General features: G+C 40.2%; 1 long non-coding RNA gene across 1 annotated transcript in view; it reads right to left on the bottom strand.

Moving 5' to 3' along the window:
• Nucleotides 1–19583, bottom strand: part of LOC138701960 (uncharacterized) — a 93633-nt gene that overhangs the window by 31904 nt on the left and 42146 nt on the right. The gene's annotated exons all lie outside the window — the stretch shown is intronic.

The following is a 19583-nucleotide window of genomic DNA, read 5'->3' on the forward strand; positions in this document are numbered from 1 at the left end:
GCGTGAACTAACCAGCCGACTGTAGGTAGTCGAGACAAGCAAGGCCAGGAGCCAAACACGTGATGTGTTGTCGAGCAGTCAAGGCTGGGCTAGCTTTATCACAAGTTTTCATAAACACAGGAGTAAAATGACGCCCAATGCTCGCTTATCTTCAGCTCTCGGCCAGTGCGTGGGGTACTGCGCCGTTCAAGTCTAGGCGTGTGAAAATAATTTATTTAATACCCTCGAAACTTATTGCCGAGCCACTCATCAAAAAATGCCGAATCCCTCTTAATAAGCAAGGTTTTTTCTCAATACTTTTTTACATTTTTACAAATGGCCAAAATGCCTGAAAGCAAGTAAAATCAGATTATCTGTCTCTCTGTGTACAATAAAAGTAAGAATTACTTATTAACATAACTTACCAAACGTGAGCTTCAAAATAAGCTCTCGTTCAATGCTCTGCAGTAAATGGTTCCAGAGTTCTGAACGCAGAAAGAGGCTTGTTTTTTATAAAATACGCTAAATTTGTCGCTCAATAATACGAAAACCGTTTGACTTTCGATAGTATATTTTTGAAAATGCACTCCCCTCAGCACCTTGTATAAGTAGGGAGAAAATTAAAGTATAAAACAAATGCGAGGATTTTTACTGATCGATTTCATATGGAATAGCCCGTATGGAAGATATTTACATGGTTCCAGACTTTTGATTCACTCTGTATTTCACTATTGAAAGCCACCGGCGTGGCTCAGTCGGTTAAGGCGCTTGCCTGCCGGTCTGAAGTTGCGCTCGGCGCGGGTTCGATACCCGATTGGGCTGATTACTTGGTTGGGTTTTTCCCGAGGTTTTCCCATAAGGTGAATGCGAGCTAATCTAAGGCGAATCCTCGGCCTCATCTCGCTATCACCAATCTCATCGACGCTAAATAACCTCGTAGTTGATACAGCGTCGTTAAATAACCAACTAAAAAAAATGTCACTAATGAACCACCACACTAATCCGCGTAGAAAAATACTACAGAATTGTCTTCAGCATACGAAAATCACGTGACTTACGTTTCCAATATTGATACCACGTTGGTAACCTGCGTAGTAGACCTCGAGCACTCTATCTGTAGAGGTCGCAACATGTCTCAGGTTCTCTGCGCTTGTAATTTGTAACATTTTTCTAGCGAAAATCACTAATAATATTGGTAAACTTTTGGGTATTATTCAATAGAAATGATTCATTCGTTCAGAGTTCCGCGCAAGGGAAGGTGATTCACTGCAAACACAGCAATCTCCAATTTTTCCTATTTTCTGCCTTCCTCTTTGTCCCCTCATATGATCCATAAATCTTAATGTCTTCTATCATCTGATATCTTCTTCTCCCGTTCACCATTCCTTCCAGTGCATCCTTCAGTAGGAAGTTTCTTCTCAACCAGTGACCCAGCCAATTCCTTTTTCTCTCCAAATCAGTTTCAGGATTATTCTTTCTTCACCCACCCTTTCCAACACAGCTTCGTTTCTTATTCTGTCTGTCCATTTCACACGTTTCATTCATTTCCATATCCACATTTCAAATGCTTCTATTAGCAGAAATTATTAATATTAGTAATTTGTAAATTTATTTTAATAATATTAGTAAAATCATGAGGTAGACTACTCCGCGGGGATCGTTACTCCGGCTAATCTCTACTTACACAGAATCACCGTAAAAACCTAAAAACCCATATCTCACACTGATATTTAAACACATATATAATGAGAAAAGATTATGCTTTTAACATTCGTATTCTAATAACATATGCGATATTTATCTTGCCCAATCAAATTTATTTCACAGTCATCCATAAAAACTGACAATGTCGTTTTATTCAAAGAGATGTTACATTTGCATTTAGAAGAGTAAATAAACAAATATGTTATCACGTTCTAAAAAATCCTAAAAATTGAGTAAACAGAAACTGAAGATATACAAGGATAACCTCCACACTATAGACTATGGATGTCAAAGCGCCTCAACTGCGTGTTGGCGTTGTTTTACGATGATGTATCAACATCTCAGGTTATTTAGCGTCTCAATGAAATGGTGTTACGCAAGAACGCGCATAACATTTCCTTAAAAGCGATGTTTCTACTTTATCTTGCGAAAACTTAAACCTTGTTGGAATTGTATTGCTTGTAATATGAACACGTAATATATAGGCACTTCGACATCCCTATTATAGACGAATAGAGAGACTTATAAGAAAAGAAATCGCGAACATGACGGAAACACGTAGAAGATTTGTGTATGGATAGCAATTTCTTCAGAAAGTTGTCGGGAATGTGTGAATGCAGATGAATATTATTTTAATAACTTCTATAACACATAAGAACTAATTATGAAATGAAAATATAGCCTAATAGTGTCCATAATAATATTAATCAAAAGTAGCCATACAGGCACAAATATATGGGAGAATAAGGGTACGTAATAACGCAATGCAAACCACATACAACCCGATTGTTCGCAGCAGGGAGCCAAGCTGAAAGTCTTGTGTTGCGAAACAATGCCTGCTCATTCTTTGTCAACCGTCACTGGGATACACACGTTACCCTTTACGAGTACTACTGATGAATTTGGAAAAAGAAGTCGATGCTGTACAAACCGAAGGCTGAGGTACGCATAAAGAGACCGATGCGAAAATACGATTCAGTGGCAGAGGTAACATTATAAAGAGACAGACAAGAGAAAATACGATTAAGTGACAGAACCAATGACATAAAGAGACAGATGGCAAAAATGCTGTTAAGTAATGGAACCAATAACATAACGAGTGAGATGGTGCGAAAGTACTGTTAAGTGACGGAAACAGTAACATAAAAAGAGAGAGATGGCGAAAATGCTGATAAGTGACGGAAACAGTAACATAAAGAGTGATATGGCGCGAAAGTACTGTTAAGTGACGGAAATAGCAACATAAAGAGAGAGATGGCGAAAATGCTGTTAAGTGACGGAAACAGTAACATAAAGAGTGAGATGGCGCGAAAGTACTGTTAAGTGACGGAAACAGTAAAATAAAGAGTGAGGTGGCGAAAATGCTGTTAAGTGACGGAAACAGTAACATAAAGAGTGATATGGCGCGAAAGTACTGTTAAGTGACGGAAATAGTAACATAAAGAGAGAGATGGCGAAAATGCTGTTAAGTGACGGAAACAGTAACATAAAGAGTGATATGGCGCGAAAGTACTGTTAAGTGACGGAAATAGTAACATAAAGAGAGAGATGGCGAAAATGCTCTTAAGTGACGGAAACAGTGACATAACGAGTGAGATGGCGCGAAAGTACTGTTAAGTGACGGAAACAGTAACATAAAGAGAGAAAGGGCGAAAATGCTGTTACGTGACGGAAACAGTAACATAAAGAGTGATATGGCGCGAAAGTACTGTTAAGTGACGGAAACAGTAACATAAAGAGAGAGATGGCGAAAATGCTGATAAGTGACGGAAACAGTAACATAAAGAGTGATATGGCGCGAAAGTACTGTTAAGTGACGGAAATAGTAACATAAAGAGAGAGATGGCGAAAATGCTGTTAAGTGACGGAAACAGTAACATAAAGAGTGATATGGCGCGAAAGTACTGTTAAGTGACGGAAATAGTAACATAAAGAGAGAGATGGCGAAAATGCTCTTAAGTGACGGAAACAGTAACATAAAGAGTGATATGGCGCGAAAGTACTGTTAAGTGACGGAAACAGTAACATAAAGAGAGAGATGGCGAAAATGCTGATAAGTGACGGAAACAGTAACATAAAGAGTGATATGGCGCGAAAGTACTGTTAAGTGACGGAAATAGTAACATAAAGAGAGAGATGGCGAAAATGCTGTTAAGTGACGGAAACAGTAACATAAAGAGTGAGATGGCGCGAAAGTACTGTTAAGTGACGGAAACAGTAACATAAAGAGTGAGGTGGCGAAAATGCTGTTAAGTGACGGAAACAGTAACATAAAGAGTGATATGGCGCGAAAGTACTGTTAAGTGACGGAAATAGTAACATAAAGAGAGAGATGGCGAAAATGCTCTTAAGTGACGGAAACAGTAACATAAAGAGTGATATGGCGCGATAGTACTATTAAGTGACGGAAACAGTAACATAAAGAGTGAGATGGTGCGAAAGTACTGTTAAGTGACGGAAACAGTAACATAGAGAGACGGAAGGCAAAAATACTATTAAGTAATTGAACCAATAACATAAAGAGACGGAAGGCAAAAATACTATTAAGTGACGGAAACAGTAACATAAAGAGAGAGATGGCGAAAATGCTGTTAAGTGACGGAAACAGTAACATAAAGAGTGAGATGGCGAAAATACGATTAAGAGACGGCGGCCATAACATTAATAGAAAGACGGTGTCTGTACGATTAAGTGACGGCGTCAATAACGTTAAGAGAGAGACGGCGTCTGTACGATTAAGTGGCGGCAGCAATAACGTTAACAGAGAGATGGAGTCTGTACGATTAAGTGACGGCGTCATTAACGTTAAGAGAGAGATGGCGACTGTACGATTAAGTGGCGGCACCAATAACGTTATTAGAGAGACGGCGTCTGTACAAATAAGTGACGGCGTCAATAACGTTAAGAGAGAGATGGCGTCTGTACGATTAAGTGGCGGCAGCAATAACGTTAAGAGAGAGACGGCGTCTGTACGATATAGTGACGGCGGCAATAACATTAAGAGAGAGACGGCGTCTGTACGATTAAGTGGCGGCAGCAATAACAATAAGAGAGAGACGGCGGCAGTACGATTAAGTGGCAGCGGTAAAAACATTAAGAGAGAGACGGCAGCAGTACGATTAAGTGGCGGCGGCAATAACATTAAGAGAGAGACGGCGGCAGTACGATTAAGTGGCGGCGGCAGTAACATTAAGAGAGAGACGGCGGCAGTACGATTAAGTGGCGGCGGCAATAACATTAAGAGAGAGACGGCGGCAGTACGATTAAGTGGCGGCGGCAATAACATTAAGAGAGAGACGGCGGCAGTACGATTAAGTGGCGGTGGCAATAACATTAAGATGTTGACGGCTGCTCTACGATTAAGTGAGGGCGGCAATAATATTAAGAGAGAGACGGCGCTAGTACGCTTAAGTAGCGGCGGCAATAACATTAAGAGAGAAACTGCGGCAGTACGATTAAGTGATGGCGGCAATATCATTAAGAGACAGACGGCGGCAGTACGATTAAGTGATGGCGTCAATAACATCAAGAGAGAGACGACGCTAGTACGATTAAGTAGCGGCGGCAATAACATTAAGAGAGAGACGGTGGCAGTACGATTAATTGATGGCGGCAATATCATTAAGAGAGAGACGGCGGCAGTACGATTAAGTGATGGCGGCAATAACATTAAGAGAGGGACGGCGCTAGTACGATTAAGTAACGGCGGCAATAACATCAAGAGAGAGACGGCGGCAGTACGATTAAGTGATGGCGGCAATAACATTAAGAGAGAGACGGCGGCAGTACGATTAAGTGATGGCGGCAATAACATCAAGAGAGAGATGGCGCTAGTACGATTAAGTAGCGGCGGCAATAACATCAAGAGAGAGATGGCGCTAGTACGATTAAGTAGCGGCGGCAATAACATTAAGAGATAGACGGCGGCAGTACGATTATGTGATGGCTGCAATAACATTAAGAAAAACACGGCGGCAGTACGATTAAGTGATTGCGGCAATAACATCAAGAGAGAGACGGCGGCAGTACGATTAAGTGATGGCGGCATTAACATTAAGAGAGAGGCGGCTGCTGTACGAGTAAGTGATGGCGGCAATAACATCAAGAGAGAGATGGCGTCTGTACGATTGAGTGACGGCGTCAATAGCAGTAAAAGAGAGACGGCATCTGTACAAATAAGTGACGGTGGCAATGACATTAAGAGAGAGACGGCGTCTGTACGATTAAGTAATGCGGCAATAACAAGAAGGGAGAGACGGCGTGTGTACGATTAAATGACGTTGGCAATAACATTAAGATATAGACGGCGTCTGTACGATTAAGTGACGGCGGCCATAACATTAAGCGCGAGACGGCGTCTGTACGTTTAGGAGAGAAATAGTGACTATGAGAAAGTCACAGATAAAATTGTACTGTAAATTTATTTCATGTTCGCATATTTATCTATTGTATCTTTGTTGATATGTAAAATATTGTTGTGGAATAATAAGAGAAAATTTTTGTATTACATTGACTGTTGATTTGTGTTCAACTTATTGTAGATATAAAAAGTATTTAAGGTATTGCTATGTTCGGCTATAGTTGAGAAGGATTTTATATGAAAACTCAAATGAAAGTTTTTGACGCGGATGTGAGAGAATAATATTATTGAATAGATGTGGTTTATTTGCGATGTTACGATTACCCGCTCTGTATTGTTATTGCAGTCGCCAAATTCCGCAGTTAGATTTGGGCATTTACTGCGTTCTCAGGAACTGGAAAGGAAAACACTTAATACGACAATTTGTAGGTTTCTTTGCTGTTCACTGTAGTACAGTCCGCGTCACCGTTTTTGGCGTGTGAAATAAGTAATGGGAACGTTAAGTACGAGTATTTTACCATTGTAGCAGTTAGTCTGACAACTGTGTTTGACAAATGGCTGATGTGACGTGTATAGGAAGTGGTACCATTCTCAGCTGCACTAGCAACGTGGTTACAAAATGGGCTCTATACTCTAGGACACACGCCAAAAACGCTGGCGCCAGCTGTAACAGCTTTCAAAGTCAATAGATGGCAGCACTGCATCAGTTTATATGGTCTCTACCATCGAGGTACTGTGATATAATTTCTGAATGCGGAAGGTGAAACGCCCATTCGCATGCATGAAAGGCTGAAGATTGTTTATGGAGATGCAACAGTGGATGTCAGCACTGTTAGACGCTGGGTTCACACATGGTCGACCGAGCAGAGTGGACCGTGGTTCATAGCTTTACAGAAGCTGGAGAGGAAACACCGTTGGCTGATAAAAAGCGAAGGGGTCGGCCGGCGACTGGAGTGACTCCAGGCAACATCCAGCGAGTTTACGAGATCATTAATGATGACCTCCAAGTAATCAACAGATGAATTGTGTCGCATGCTCTTCATCGGTAAAGAAACTCTGATGGACATTATTGATAAACTGGTCTACTCTAAAATTTTGTGCACCCTAGATAGCTACCAAAAATGTTAATCCACCAGAATAAAGAGGCAAGGAAAGCAGTAGCCTGCGATCTGTTGTAGCGCTTCAGTGTGGAGGGGGAGGAGTGCTTGGCGAAAATTGTGAGATGAGACTTGGGTTCATTCTTTTTAACCTGAGTACAAGAGGCAGTCGTTGAAATGGCATTATACAATGTCGCCGAAAAGAAAAAAATAAAAAACTGCGCGATCTACAGTAAATGTTATTGCTACAATCTTTTGGGATGCGGAGGGTGTGATTCTGTTTAATTTTTTGTAGCAGGGGCGCACAATAAATTCTCTCTAATATGTGGAAACCCTCAAGAAGCTCAAAGCACTTCTTTGGCGAGTTCGCCCATAAAACGTACGGAGGATGTTCATCTTTTGCACGACAATGCAAGACAACACACCAGTCAATATACCACTAGCGAAACTGCGGAAATTGGTTGGGAAGTTTTAGCTCACCGACCATACAGCTCTGACCTAGCACCATCAGACTTCCATCTATTCAGTCCACTAAATGAAGCTTATCGTGGGCATCACTTTGAAGATGAGCAGACCCTGAATAATTCCGTGCGCCAATGGCTGAGGAAGAGCAACCGTGATTTTTACCGCACTTGAATACATGTGCTTGTTTTAAGATAGACAAAAGCTGTGGAAAAAGACTGAGATTACTGTATCTGGAAAAGTGACAAATTATTTGTGATTGTTGTGGCTGTTATGCTATGTAAATTTAATTTAATTTTCTTGTAAACTAAAAGAGAGAAAAAATAGAAGACTTTACATTCTGACTGGCCCTCGTATATAGGTTAAATAATTGTTACATAGGTTAGGTCACGCTGGCTACGAGCGGGTTAGGAAGACTCTTTGCACGTCGGCCATACTGAGGCCTATTGTGTACCCCGAATTGTATGGGATGAATGAGGGTGTGGGTGTACCAGCCCACCGGCCGCGGCCCATGGAAGTGCTCATAAGGATTGAACCCTCGCACAGATATTGCGGAAGGTTGGGAACCCAGGAACGGTTGCGGAGAGGACGCCCTCTCCCTTAAGCGGATGAAAAAAGCATCTTGACCTGAATATATCTATTGAAAGAGATGATTGTGATGAATGATATGATATACATCTAAATTATTTTTCTACATGGGAGAGGAAGGGAAAATGGACCATGGCAATGAAAATTCCAATCTGGCATTTGCCTAAGTAACTGTGGAAAATCACGGATAAACGACAGTCAGCTTGGTCGGCCCGGGAATCGAACCACGGACACATGAGCCTTTTGCTCGGTATCTTTTACACATAACCGGGCTTCGAGACTTCGGACCCAATTGAGCAATTCAGTGGGAAATCCGCATAACGGCGTACTGAGTATGGTGGTAAAGCGTAGGCTACAGTAGGTAAGGGTACTGTATAATGAATGCCAACAAACACGCAAAGAAAAACGTTCTAGATTTGAAGGTTCTGACGAATAATTTGGTTTTCATACAAACCTATATTCAAACTGTGTCTGAAACTATTACACGGTTAGAAAAGTCAGAGCAAGTGTTGCCGGAAGCCCTCAAATTAATTGTGGAAATGACTCAGAGAATTAATGAGACATTAAGTACACCGGTTACTGAACGTGTAAAACAGAAGTGGAAATCAATTTTATGTAAAAAGAGCGTATATTGAACAAATATTGCAAATTAGTGGACATAGAGTCACCCGAGAATAAAGGACTGTCTCTTAGAGACTGCAATGATGTTAAGTTTTTTCGTTTTGCTCCTATCATGCGACGTAGAGCGCAGCTTTTCACAGTACAAACTGTGTTTGGCAGATAACCGAAAAAGATTTACGTTTGAGACACTGAAAATGTATCTTGAAGTACATTACAATTCGGTACTGTAACTGCAATTTCCAAATACGACCAATAGGATAGATGAAGATATTAAAATTGATACAAGTTTATTTTCACCATTAACACTGTGTATAAATTAATCACGAATGAATAATATCCAGGGAAAAATTGTTCCGGGGCCGGGTATCGATGCCGGGACCTCTGGTTGGACGTACCAGCGCTCTCCCAACTGAGCTACCCGGGAACTCCACCCGACACCGTCTCAAATTTTTCCTTTATATCCACACAACTCGCGTGGGCTGACGAAACGCAAGAGACCCACATCGAGTGCACACAAACTGTGTGACTTGGAATTGTGGTTTTCCGTTAACGTACACAGTGACGTATATATTATGCAAATCTAGTCTTTCAGGTGAAGCTTCCTGTAAAGCAGATTTGAATAATTTCAAGGGAAAAATTGTTCCGGGGCCGGGTATCGATCCCGGGACCTCTGGTTGAACGTACCAGCGCTCTCCCAACTGAGCTACCCGGTAACTCCACCCGACACCGTCTCAACTTGTCCCCTTACATCCACACAACTCGCGTGGGCTGACGAAACGCCAGAGACCCACATCGAGTTCACACAAACTCTGTGTGACTTGGAATTGTGGTTTTCTGTTAACGTACACAGTGACGTATATATTATGCAAATCTAGTCTTTCAGGTGAAGCTTCCTGTAAAGCATATTTGAATAATTTGAAGGGAAAAATTGTTCCGGGGCCGGGTATCGATCCCGGGACCTCTGGTTGAACGTACCAGCGCCCCAGAACAATTTTTCCCTTGAAATTATTCAAATCTGCTTTACAGGAAGCTTCACCTGAAAGACTAGATTTGCATAATATATACGTCACTGTGTACGTTAACTGAAAACCACAAATTCCAAGTCACACAGAGTTTGTGTGCACTCGTGGGTCTCTGGCGTTTCGTCAGCCAACGCGAGTTGTGTGGATATAAAGGGAAAAGTTGAGACGGTGTCGGGTGGAGTTCCCGGGTAGCTCAGTTGGGAGGGCGCTGGTACGTTCAACGAGAGGTCCCGGGATCGATACCCGGCCCCGGAACAATTTTTCCCTTGAAATTATTCAAATCTGCTTTACAGGAAGCTTCACCTGAAAGACTAGATTTGCATAATATATACCTCACTGTGTACGTTAACAGAAAACCACAATTCTAAGTCACACAGAGTTTGTGTGCACTGGATATGGGTCTCTGGCGTTTCGTCAGCCCACGCGAGTTGCGTGGATATAAAGGGAAAAGTTGAGACGGTGTCGGGTGGAGTTCCCGGGTAGCTCAGTTGAGAGAGCGCTGGTACGTTCAACCAGAGGTCCCGGGATCGATACCCCGCCCCGGAACAATTTTTCCCTCGAAAATTATTCAAATCTGCTTTACAGGAAGCTTCACCTGAAAGACTAGATTTGCATAATATATACGTCACTGTGTACGTTAACAGAAAACCACAATTCCAAGTCACACAGGGTTTGTGTGCACTCGATGTGGGTCTCTGGCGTTTCGTCAGCCCACGCGAGTTGTGTGGATATAAAGGGAAAAGTTGAGACAGTGTCGGGTGGAGTTCCCGGGTAGCTCAGTTGGGAGAGCGCTGGTACGTTCAACCAGAGGTCCCGGGATCGATACCCTGCCCCAGGACAATTTTGCTCTTGAAATTATTCAAATCGGCTTTACAGGAAGCTTCACATGAAAGACTAGATTTGCATAATATATACGTCACTGTGTACGTTAACACAAAACCACAATTCCAAGTCACACAGAGTTTTGTGCACTCGATGTGGGTCTCTGGCGTTTCGCCAGCCCACGCGAGGTGTGTGGATATAAAGGGAAAAGTTGAGACGGTGTCGGGTGGAGTTCCCGGGTAGCTCAGTTGGGAGAGCGCTTGTACGTTCAACCAGAGGTCCCGGGATCGGTACCCGGCCCCGGAACAAGTTTTCCCTTGAAATTATTCAAATCTGCTTTACAGGAAGCTTCACCTGAAAGACTAGATTTGCATAATATATACGTCACTGTGTACGTTAACACAAAACCGCAATTGCAAGTCACACAGAGTTTGTGTGCACTCGATGTGGGTCTCTGGCGTTTCGCCAGCCCACGCGAGGTGTGTGGATATAAAGGGAAAAGTTGAGACGGTGTCGGGTGGAGTTCCCGGGTAGCTCAGTTGGGAGAGCGCTTGTACGTTCAACCAGAGGTCCCGGGATCGGTACCCGGCCCCGGAACAAGTTTTCCCTTGAAATTATTCAAATCTGCTTTACAGGAAGCTTCACCTGAAAGACTAGATTTGCATAATATATACGTCACTGTGTACGTTAACACAAAACCGCAATTGCAAGTCACACAGAGTTTGTGTGCACTCGATGTGGGTCTCTGGCGATTCGTCAGCCCACGCGAGTTGTGTGGATATAAAGGGAAAAGTTGAGACGGTGTCGGGTGGTGTTCCCGGGTAGCTTGGTTGGGAGAGCGCTGGTACGTTCAACCAGAGGTCCCGGATCGATACCCGGCCCTGGAACAATTTTTCCCTTGAAATTATTCAAATCTGCTTTACAGGAAGCTTCACCTGAAAGACTAGATTTGCATAATATATACGTCACTGTGTACGTTAACGGAAAACCACAATTCCAAGTCACACAAAGTTTGTGTGCACTCGATGTGGGACTCTGGCGTTTCGTCAGCCCACGCGAGTTGTGTGGATATAAAGGGAAAAGTTGAGACGGTGTCGGGTGGAGTTCCCGGGTAGCTCAGTTGGGAGAGCGCTTGTACGTTCAACCAGAGGTCCCGGGATCGATACCCGGCCCCGGAACAATTTTTCCCTTGAAATTATTCAAATCTGCTTTACAGGAAGCTTCACCTGAAAGACTAGATTTGCATAATCACGAATGCTTATAAAGGACAGGAGAATAAATGCTTTTCATATTCTCTTGACATTGTCATTGTGTAATGTATATTTAGGCCACTTTCAGAATGTACATATGTGTGTGTTTCCCCATACTACCTTATTCTACTCTAAATAGCAACGTTGTTACCTCACCACATCTCTACCTTTCACTACCTGCAGCGAGTCAACAACCTATAGTACAAGCACAGTAAACTTATTGTATCGGGTCCAAAGTTTCGAAGCCTGCTTATAACCTTCTATTTAGTACTTCCAAAAGTTGTAACATATAGTTATAATTTGTATTTAATCTGAACCTTAGTTCCGCGACTTTGAATTTTTGGATAACGTGTAAGCTTTCCAACTAAGCTGCCAGTGGTTCGATTCCCGACGTGACATAATGGTCCAAAATCCCTATATTTAGGAGGATAAAAATAGAAAAACCATTTCAGAAAATTAAACAAACCCCTTAAATTATTTTTCCTATATAACTGAGTAACCCTCAATTGATGACTTTAATCAGCGGATGCAAGGCAAGGCACAATCTAGTATAGCCTATACAGTCACGAAGCTTGAGTTGTGAGGGTGCTAGGAACAATAGACTGTGCTGGCACTATTTCGCATTGTCTGTAGTGAGGCGATATTAGCGATCCTAGTGGTTAGCAACTATCTATGGTTGCATATTTACTACGTATTGAGCTTCGTGACTGTATATACTAGACTGTGGAGCAAGGTAAGAGGCTGGTAACAGACCACATTTCGACTACCCAGCATTCTTATCAGCAAGTGCAGCGAGTCTGCCATTTTCTTTGTGCTGTAATTCTGTTGTAGGTGGTCGAATGTTATGTTTTATTCAACGACGCTCGCAACTGCAGAGGTTATGTCAGCGTCGCCGGATGTGCCGGAATTTTGTCCCACAGGAGTTCTTTTACATGCTAGTAAATCTACTGACATGAGCCTCTCGCATTTAAGCACACTTAAATGCCATCGACTTCGCCCAGGATCGAACCCGCAACCTTGGGCATAGAAGGCCAGCGCTATACCAACTCGCCAACCAGGTCGACTAGGTGGTCGATTCCCTTCATATTTTGTATCAACATCTCAATCAGTTCTTAAGATAGGTATGTAAAACTATGTTTCTGTTATATTTAATGTTATTATAGCATGTCAAATGAGAATGAATAGACAAGGAACAAAATATAAATTTAAGCATTGAGCGCAGACTTCGTTAAGGTAAAGAAAGAAAAAACACCCTTTGTTTCTTTCCATTTTTTTTTCACTTTCTCGAGTAGTACTTATTACTATTTTAAAAGAAGTCTTAAGGTGCATAGATTTGCGGAAGTAGTAAATTATGCGTACTATTCTTTCCAGGTGCAGTAGTGCAATTTTTCTCGACTGCAATTATTTGAATAGGCCTATCTGAGAACCTAGTCTGCTTCCGGACAATTCAGCGAATACAAGGTGACAGCTTATTAACTCTGTATCACATAAGCTTCCAGAGTGCCCATAAGATGCAATAGTAACTAAAATATTACATTTTTCCCATAAGATACTTTATCGTTGGAGAGCAAGAGGATAAAGAATATGAGTTTTTTTTTTTTTTTTAATGAACTTTAACATAGCAAGCTACTAATTAAATTAGGTTCCCATCGTGTTAGTAATGAAAATTTAGAGAAAACCTAACCTTGGAAAAAGTCGTGGCAGCCCAAGAAAGCATTTTCATTACAGCAAGTACAAGGTCGAAAAAAAGACAATCCAGAGAATTAGTTACTTCGCGTGGTTCAGAAGAACTAGCTTATGCAACGCAGATACTTTTTGTGAAAGGAGGTATATGAAATGTCTGCTCTGTTATTAAGACAACAACAATAGGAACTCCACATACAATTCGACCATTGAAAAGAAATAGGCCTACCGGTATGCCTACATCTATTTCTCGCTCGTTCATATGATCCAGAAGAAGTTCTGGCATTGATAGTGAATCTCAAACTAACCAAACACCGATACGTTTATTTGATAAAAGTGTAGCCTATACTTACTTACTTACTGGCTTTTAAGGAACCCGGAGGTTCATTGCCGCCCTCACATAAGGCCGCCATTGGTCCCTATCCTGAGCAAAATTAATCCATTCTCTATCATCATATCCCACCTCCCTCAAATCCATTTTAATATTATCTTCCCATCTACGTTTTGGCCTCCCTAAAGGTCTTTTTCCCTCCGGCCTCCAGACTAACACTCTATATGCATTTCTGGATTCGCCCATACGTGCTACACGCCCTGCCCATCTCTAACGTCTGGATTTAATGTTACTAATTACGTCAGGTGAAGAATACAATGCGTGCAGTTCTGTGTTGTGTAACTTTCTCCATTCTCCTATAACGTCATCCCTCTTAGCCCCAAATATAAAAGTGTAGCCTAGAAGTAAAAATTTTTACACATGCCGTACTTATAACAAAAGTTTAGAAGTTAAAAAATTGTTAGGCCTACCCCAAAGAAGAATCAATTTACTATTACATAAAAAATGGTAAAGGTAGAATTACAGAAATTGTTTGTTATAGCAGTTGAACATAGACCAATACCTGTATGTGTTTTATAAAATAAAGTCATACCTATACTAAAAGCCAGGTTTTGAACCGACTTAACAGGAAGTAGTTGGGATGGCGAGAGGAAAGTGCGGGTTAGAAGGGTAGCCTGTGCAGTGATGACACGTTGAGTGTGGGGGTGGAGGGGAGAACGAGAACGGAGCTTTTCATTGGACCTCGAGTGAAAATGTCGTCTGCTATCGAAAATCTGGCAACGGAATCGCGGAGACAGTGTAGCCAGTTCATTTGCAGTACCACGTGCATTACGAGTCGCATTTCGTATCAGCGTCATTAGCTCGTGCTTTCTTAAAAACAGTAATTTTAATTACTAATATTGTTGATAGTGTTATCGAGAACTATATACAGTATTTATTTTAAACATATCTGTGACAAAAACTGAACACGCTTTGAATCTCGCGCCACTATGTGGCAATAGAACTCAGAAAGAGAGCAACAGAACGTTGCTTCCGGTTTAGTCGGTTCATAACCTGGCTTTTAGTATAGTGCAATAAAGAAATATGATAACAGTTTATTTCAAATGATTAATAAATGGGGGTTTGATGGTATTTTTAAAAAACTTTAATGCGACGGACTCTTATTAATATCTGCGCTCCCATTGAGATTGTGAGGTTAGTTTGACTGCAGTCAGCAATAGCAAACTAAATCATGATTAATTAAGTACCTAGTTTTGGATTCTTCACATGAAGAAGATTTAAAAGGCCTCCTCCTCGACGACAGAAAGTATATAACTATATAATGTTCATAATAAGACTTACTTCTTACGCTACCACTAATGCCATTTTTGTATTTCGCCACCAAACGTCTCTGAAATAATGTTCAAACTTGTTCCGTGGTATTGTCTCAATTGATTTTCCATATTTACATATTTCCGCTATACTTCGGAATACCGCGTAAGTATACTTATGTACAAAGACTGTGCAAATTAAAAATAACTAAAAAAACATGTTTTTTATTGATGGTACAAGACTAGATAAAAAAAATAAATACCGGTACATAAAAAATATGTCCCTTGCACCAAAAATAAATAATTAAATAATGAAATAACAACATACATTATCTACTTACGCGGTATTCTGAAGTCATTCCCATATTTATTTTCAATTATTAATTTTGTCATTAGTTGATATGTTTTTCATTTAATTTTGTTTATAATGCACAATTTTAGTTTTCGTTGCTCTTCTCTCTGCCACATTGCAAAAGTTTAGACACAACAATAGTGTTTATTTTTTAATTTGCGCGGTATTTACATTCACTGCCGTCGAGATTGTTATAGTTGCCATTAAGGTTACCATGTCTACAGCAAAGAGTTTGTAATATATAACTAGAGACACCAACGGCGCTAGTGTAGCGTACAAAATTGAACCGCTATTCGGCCGCCATTAAAGGGAGTTGAAGCTTCGCCGGGATTGCGAGCAGTTCATGCTAATTTGAGGAGTATGATTGTATATAAGTACACTTGAAGGGAAATAATAAGAAAATGGTGAAATACTGCGCCGCAAATAATTGTTCTAACATTGCTTACTATTGTGGGATGCCAGGAAAGCATTGAAAGAATATTCTAAATGCAGTTCCTCCTCTGAATGTGTTTACAGAATGTCGGAACATTTCTTGGATAAACTTTTTCCAGAAACACATTTATCAGATTTATACGGTTTATTTCAACAATGTATGTATTGGTTTGGTGCCATCATATTACAATAGATTGTAATAGCAAAGTGCACAAGAAAATCCTCAGACAGCATCTGTATAAAACTGTTTTGTTTCAGAATAAATGAAATCATTCATGCTCCCGTTTAGTACAGTACTGTATATACTTCTAGTTTATTGTTGAAAGTATAGCCGATGGCAACCAATTTATTACCACAACCACTACTAGTAGGCATATTAATACCACCAATACTTGGGCTACTATTACCACTAATACTAGACTTACTATTACCAACACTACTAGGCCTACTACCACCACTATTAATGGCACCAATACTAGGCCTACTATTACCACTACTAAGCCTACTGTTACTACTACCTACTAAGCCTACTGTTACCACTATTCCTAGGCCTATTACCACTACTACTAGGCCTACTGTTACTACTACTACCTACTAAGCCTACTGTTACCACTATTCCTAGGCCTACTGTTACTACTACTACTGCTAGGCCTCTATTATATCACTACTACTAGGCCTACTAATATCACTATTACTAGGCCTACAATTACCACTACTACTAGGCCTACTGTTACTACTACTATTAGGCGTACTGCTACTATACTAATAGGCCTACTGTTACTACTATTCCTAGGCCTACTAATACCACTACTACTAAGCCTACTGTTACTACTACTACCTACTAAGCCTACTGTTACCACTATTCCTAGGCCTATTGTTACTACTACTTCTACTACTACTAGGCCTACTATTACTACTACTAGGCCTACTAATATCACTAATATTAAGCCTACTATTATTTCTACTACTAGGCCTACTAATATCACTAATACTAAGCCTACTATTACTTCTACTACTAGGCCTACTAATATCACTAATACTAAGCCTACTATTACTTCTACTACTAGGCCTACTAATATCACTAATACTAAGCCTACTATTACTTCTACCACTAGTCCTACTAATATCACTAATATTAAGCCTACTATTACTTCTACCACTAGTCCTACTAATATCACTAATATTAAGCCTACTATTACTTCTACTACTAGGCCTACTAATATCACTAATATTAGGCCTACTATTACTTCTACTACTAGGCCTACTAATATCACTAATATTAAGCCTACTATTACTTCTACTACTAGGCCTACTAATATCACGAATATTAAGCCTACTATTACTTCTACTACTAGGCCTACTAATATCACTAATACTAAGCCTACTATTACTTCTACTACTAGGCCTACTAATATCACTAATACTAAGCCTACTATTACTTCTACTACTAGGCCTACTAATATCACTAATACTAAGCCTACTATTACTTCTACTACTAGGCCTACTAATATCACTAATACTAAGCCTACTATTACTTCTACTACTAGGCCTACTAATATCACTAATACTAAGCCTACTATTACTTCTACTACTAGGCCTACTAATATCACGAATATTAAGCCTACTATTACTTCTACTACTAGGCCTACTAATATCACTAATACTAAGCCTACTATTACTTCTACTACTAGGCCTACTAATATCACTAATACTAAGCCTACTATTACTTCTACTACTAGGCCTACTAATATCACTAATAATAAGCCTACTATTATTTCTACTACTAGGCCTACTAATATCACTAATACTAAGCCTACTATTACTTCTCTAGGCCTACTGTTACTATAGGCCTACTACTACTACTACTACTACTACTACTACTACTACTACTACTACTAGGCCTACTACTACTGGTGCATTAAAAAGCCTGTACTGACCTCTAATCTATGGTCGTCAACTATACAATTAATAGATTGTTTTATGATGATAAAAATGTATCCTTATTTTGTTTTAAATCAGTGTTTCCAGAATTTTGATGATCTCATATTTCACCACTAAACATTTTCTAAGCACCATATATCTTCCTCTTCCTTTGCATGAAAGGACAAAAATATAGATTATTTTAAATATTACAGTAGATATCTATTATTATGGCCTTAAACAATACTGGTAATATTGAAAATTCATGTTGGCATTTCCATTGTTCAATATTTCACTTACTTATCCCGAGTATATATGGGTCATTTATTTAATTTTTTATAATATCGCCATAGATGAATCATATAATATTTCAATAAATACAGTGCTCCTCTACCATTCATATTTATTTAATCACGATCCATCTTTGGTAAAAAATGATTAAAACAGTGTATCACCAGGCTACATCAATGCATTGTGTTACTGTTGCCGAATTTCGCGCCGCAAACACTCCCTTTAATGGCGGAAGCTAGCCGATTCAATTTGTGACATTTTCCTTGCCTGCCACTCACGGGTATGTATGGCCGCCTTAAACACTATTTTGCGTGCCTGCCTGTGCAGTACTTGTCTTTTTACAGTCTCTTCTTTCATTGATTTATCTTACACATACACAATGTTAGTAGTTTTTATTCAATATATTGAAACAATCACACATGAACAAACAAACTCGAGAAGTACTTGTTACTGACTGATTCCGATTGGTTCTATTGTACAAGCTTGTGACGTCACATACTAGAAATGCTATGGTGCATATAGCAGCCGACCGCTTTCCGAAATGCTGTCTAGTCTAGGGAGTTATTGTATTAAATATTGTAAGAACAGCACACATTTGGAAATTTTTCCACAATGTTTCTCCAATTTTTTCCCGAAGTTTAGCTAATAATGAATACATTCCCATCACAATTTTATCTTGTTCTAAGTGGTGTGTCAATTATTCTATTTTTTTACCCCCAAAAAAATGGTGCACGAACCTTTCCTGCTGATTTTTAACGCGACTTTTTTTGGGAGTTGAAAACCAGAATACTTCTATTCTTTTGACATTTCTCTTGTTTCTGGATCGCAATTATATATCCATGTCTCGTCCATAGTTGCAGCATGATCTAAACATTTAAAAAGTTCTCTTCAAAATGGTGGTAAAGCAACTTAGAAATTTTCTATGACTCTTGTAGTCCACACATGTGGAGTAACGGTCAGCGCGTCCGGGTTCGAATCCCGGTCGGGGCAAGTTTCCTGGTTGAGGTTTTTTCCGGGGTTTTCCCTCAACCAAATACGAGCAAATGCTGGGTAACTTTCAGTGCTGGACCCCGGAATCATTTCACCGGCATTATCACCTTCATATCATTCAGACGCTAAATAACCTAGATGTTGATACAGCGTCGTAAAATAACCCAATAAAAAAATCTATGACTCTTGAGTTGTTTCTGATCAGTGTTCAGGAATTTGGGAATCCATTTATCAGATAATTTTCTACACCCAAATTATGATGTATATTGCATGGCCTCTGTAGTCAGCATTCGCAATACAAACCTTAATTGCTTCAGTTATGAAAGAGATAGACTAGATGTGCCTGCATGAGGAACAAGTGATAATTAT

The sequence above is a fragment of the Periplaneta americana genome, chromosome 6 (assembly GCF_040183065.1).
Source record: "Periplaneta americana isolate PAMFEO1 chromosome 6, P.americana_PAMFEO1_priV1, whole genome shotgun sequence".
Classification (NCBI taxonomy): Eukaryota; Metazoa; Arthropoda; class Insecta; order Blattodea; family Blattidae; genus Periplaneta; species Periplaneta americana.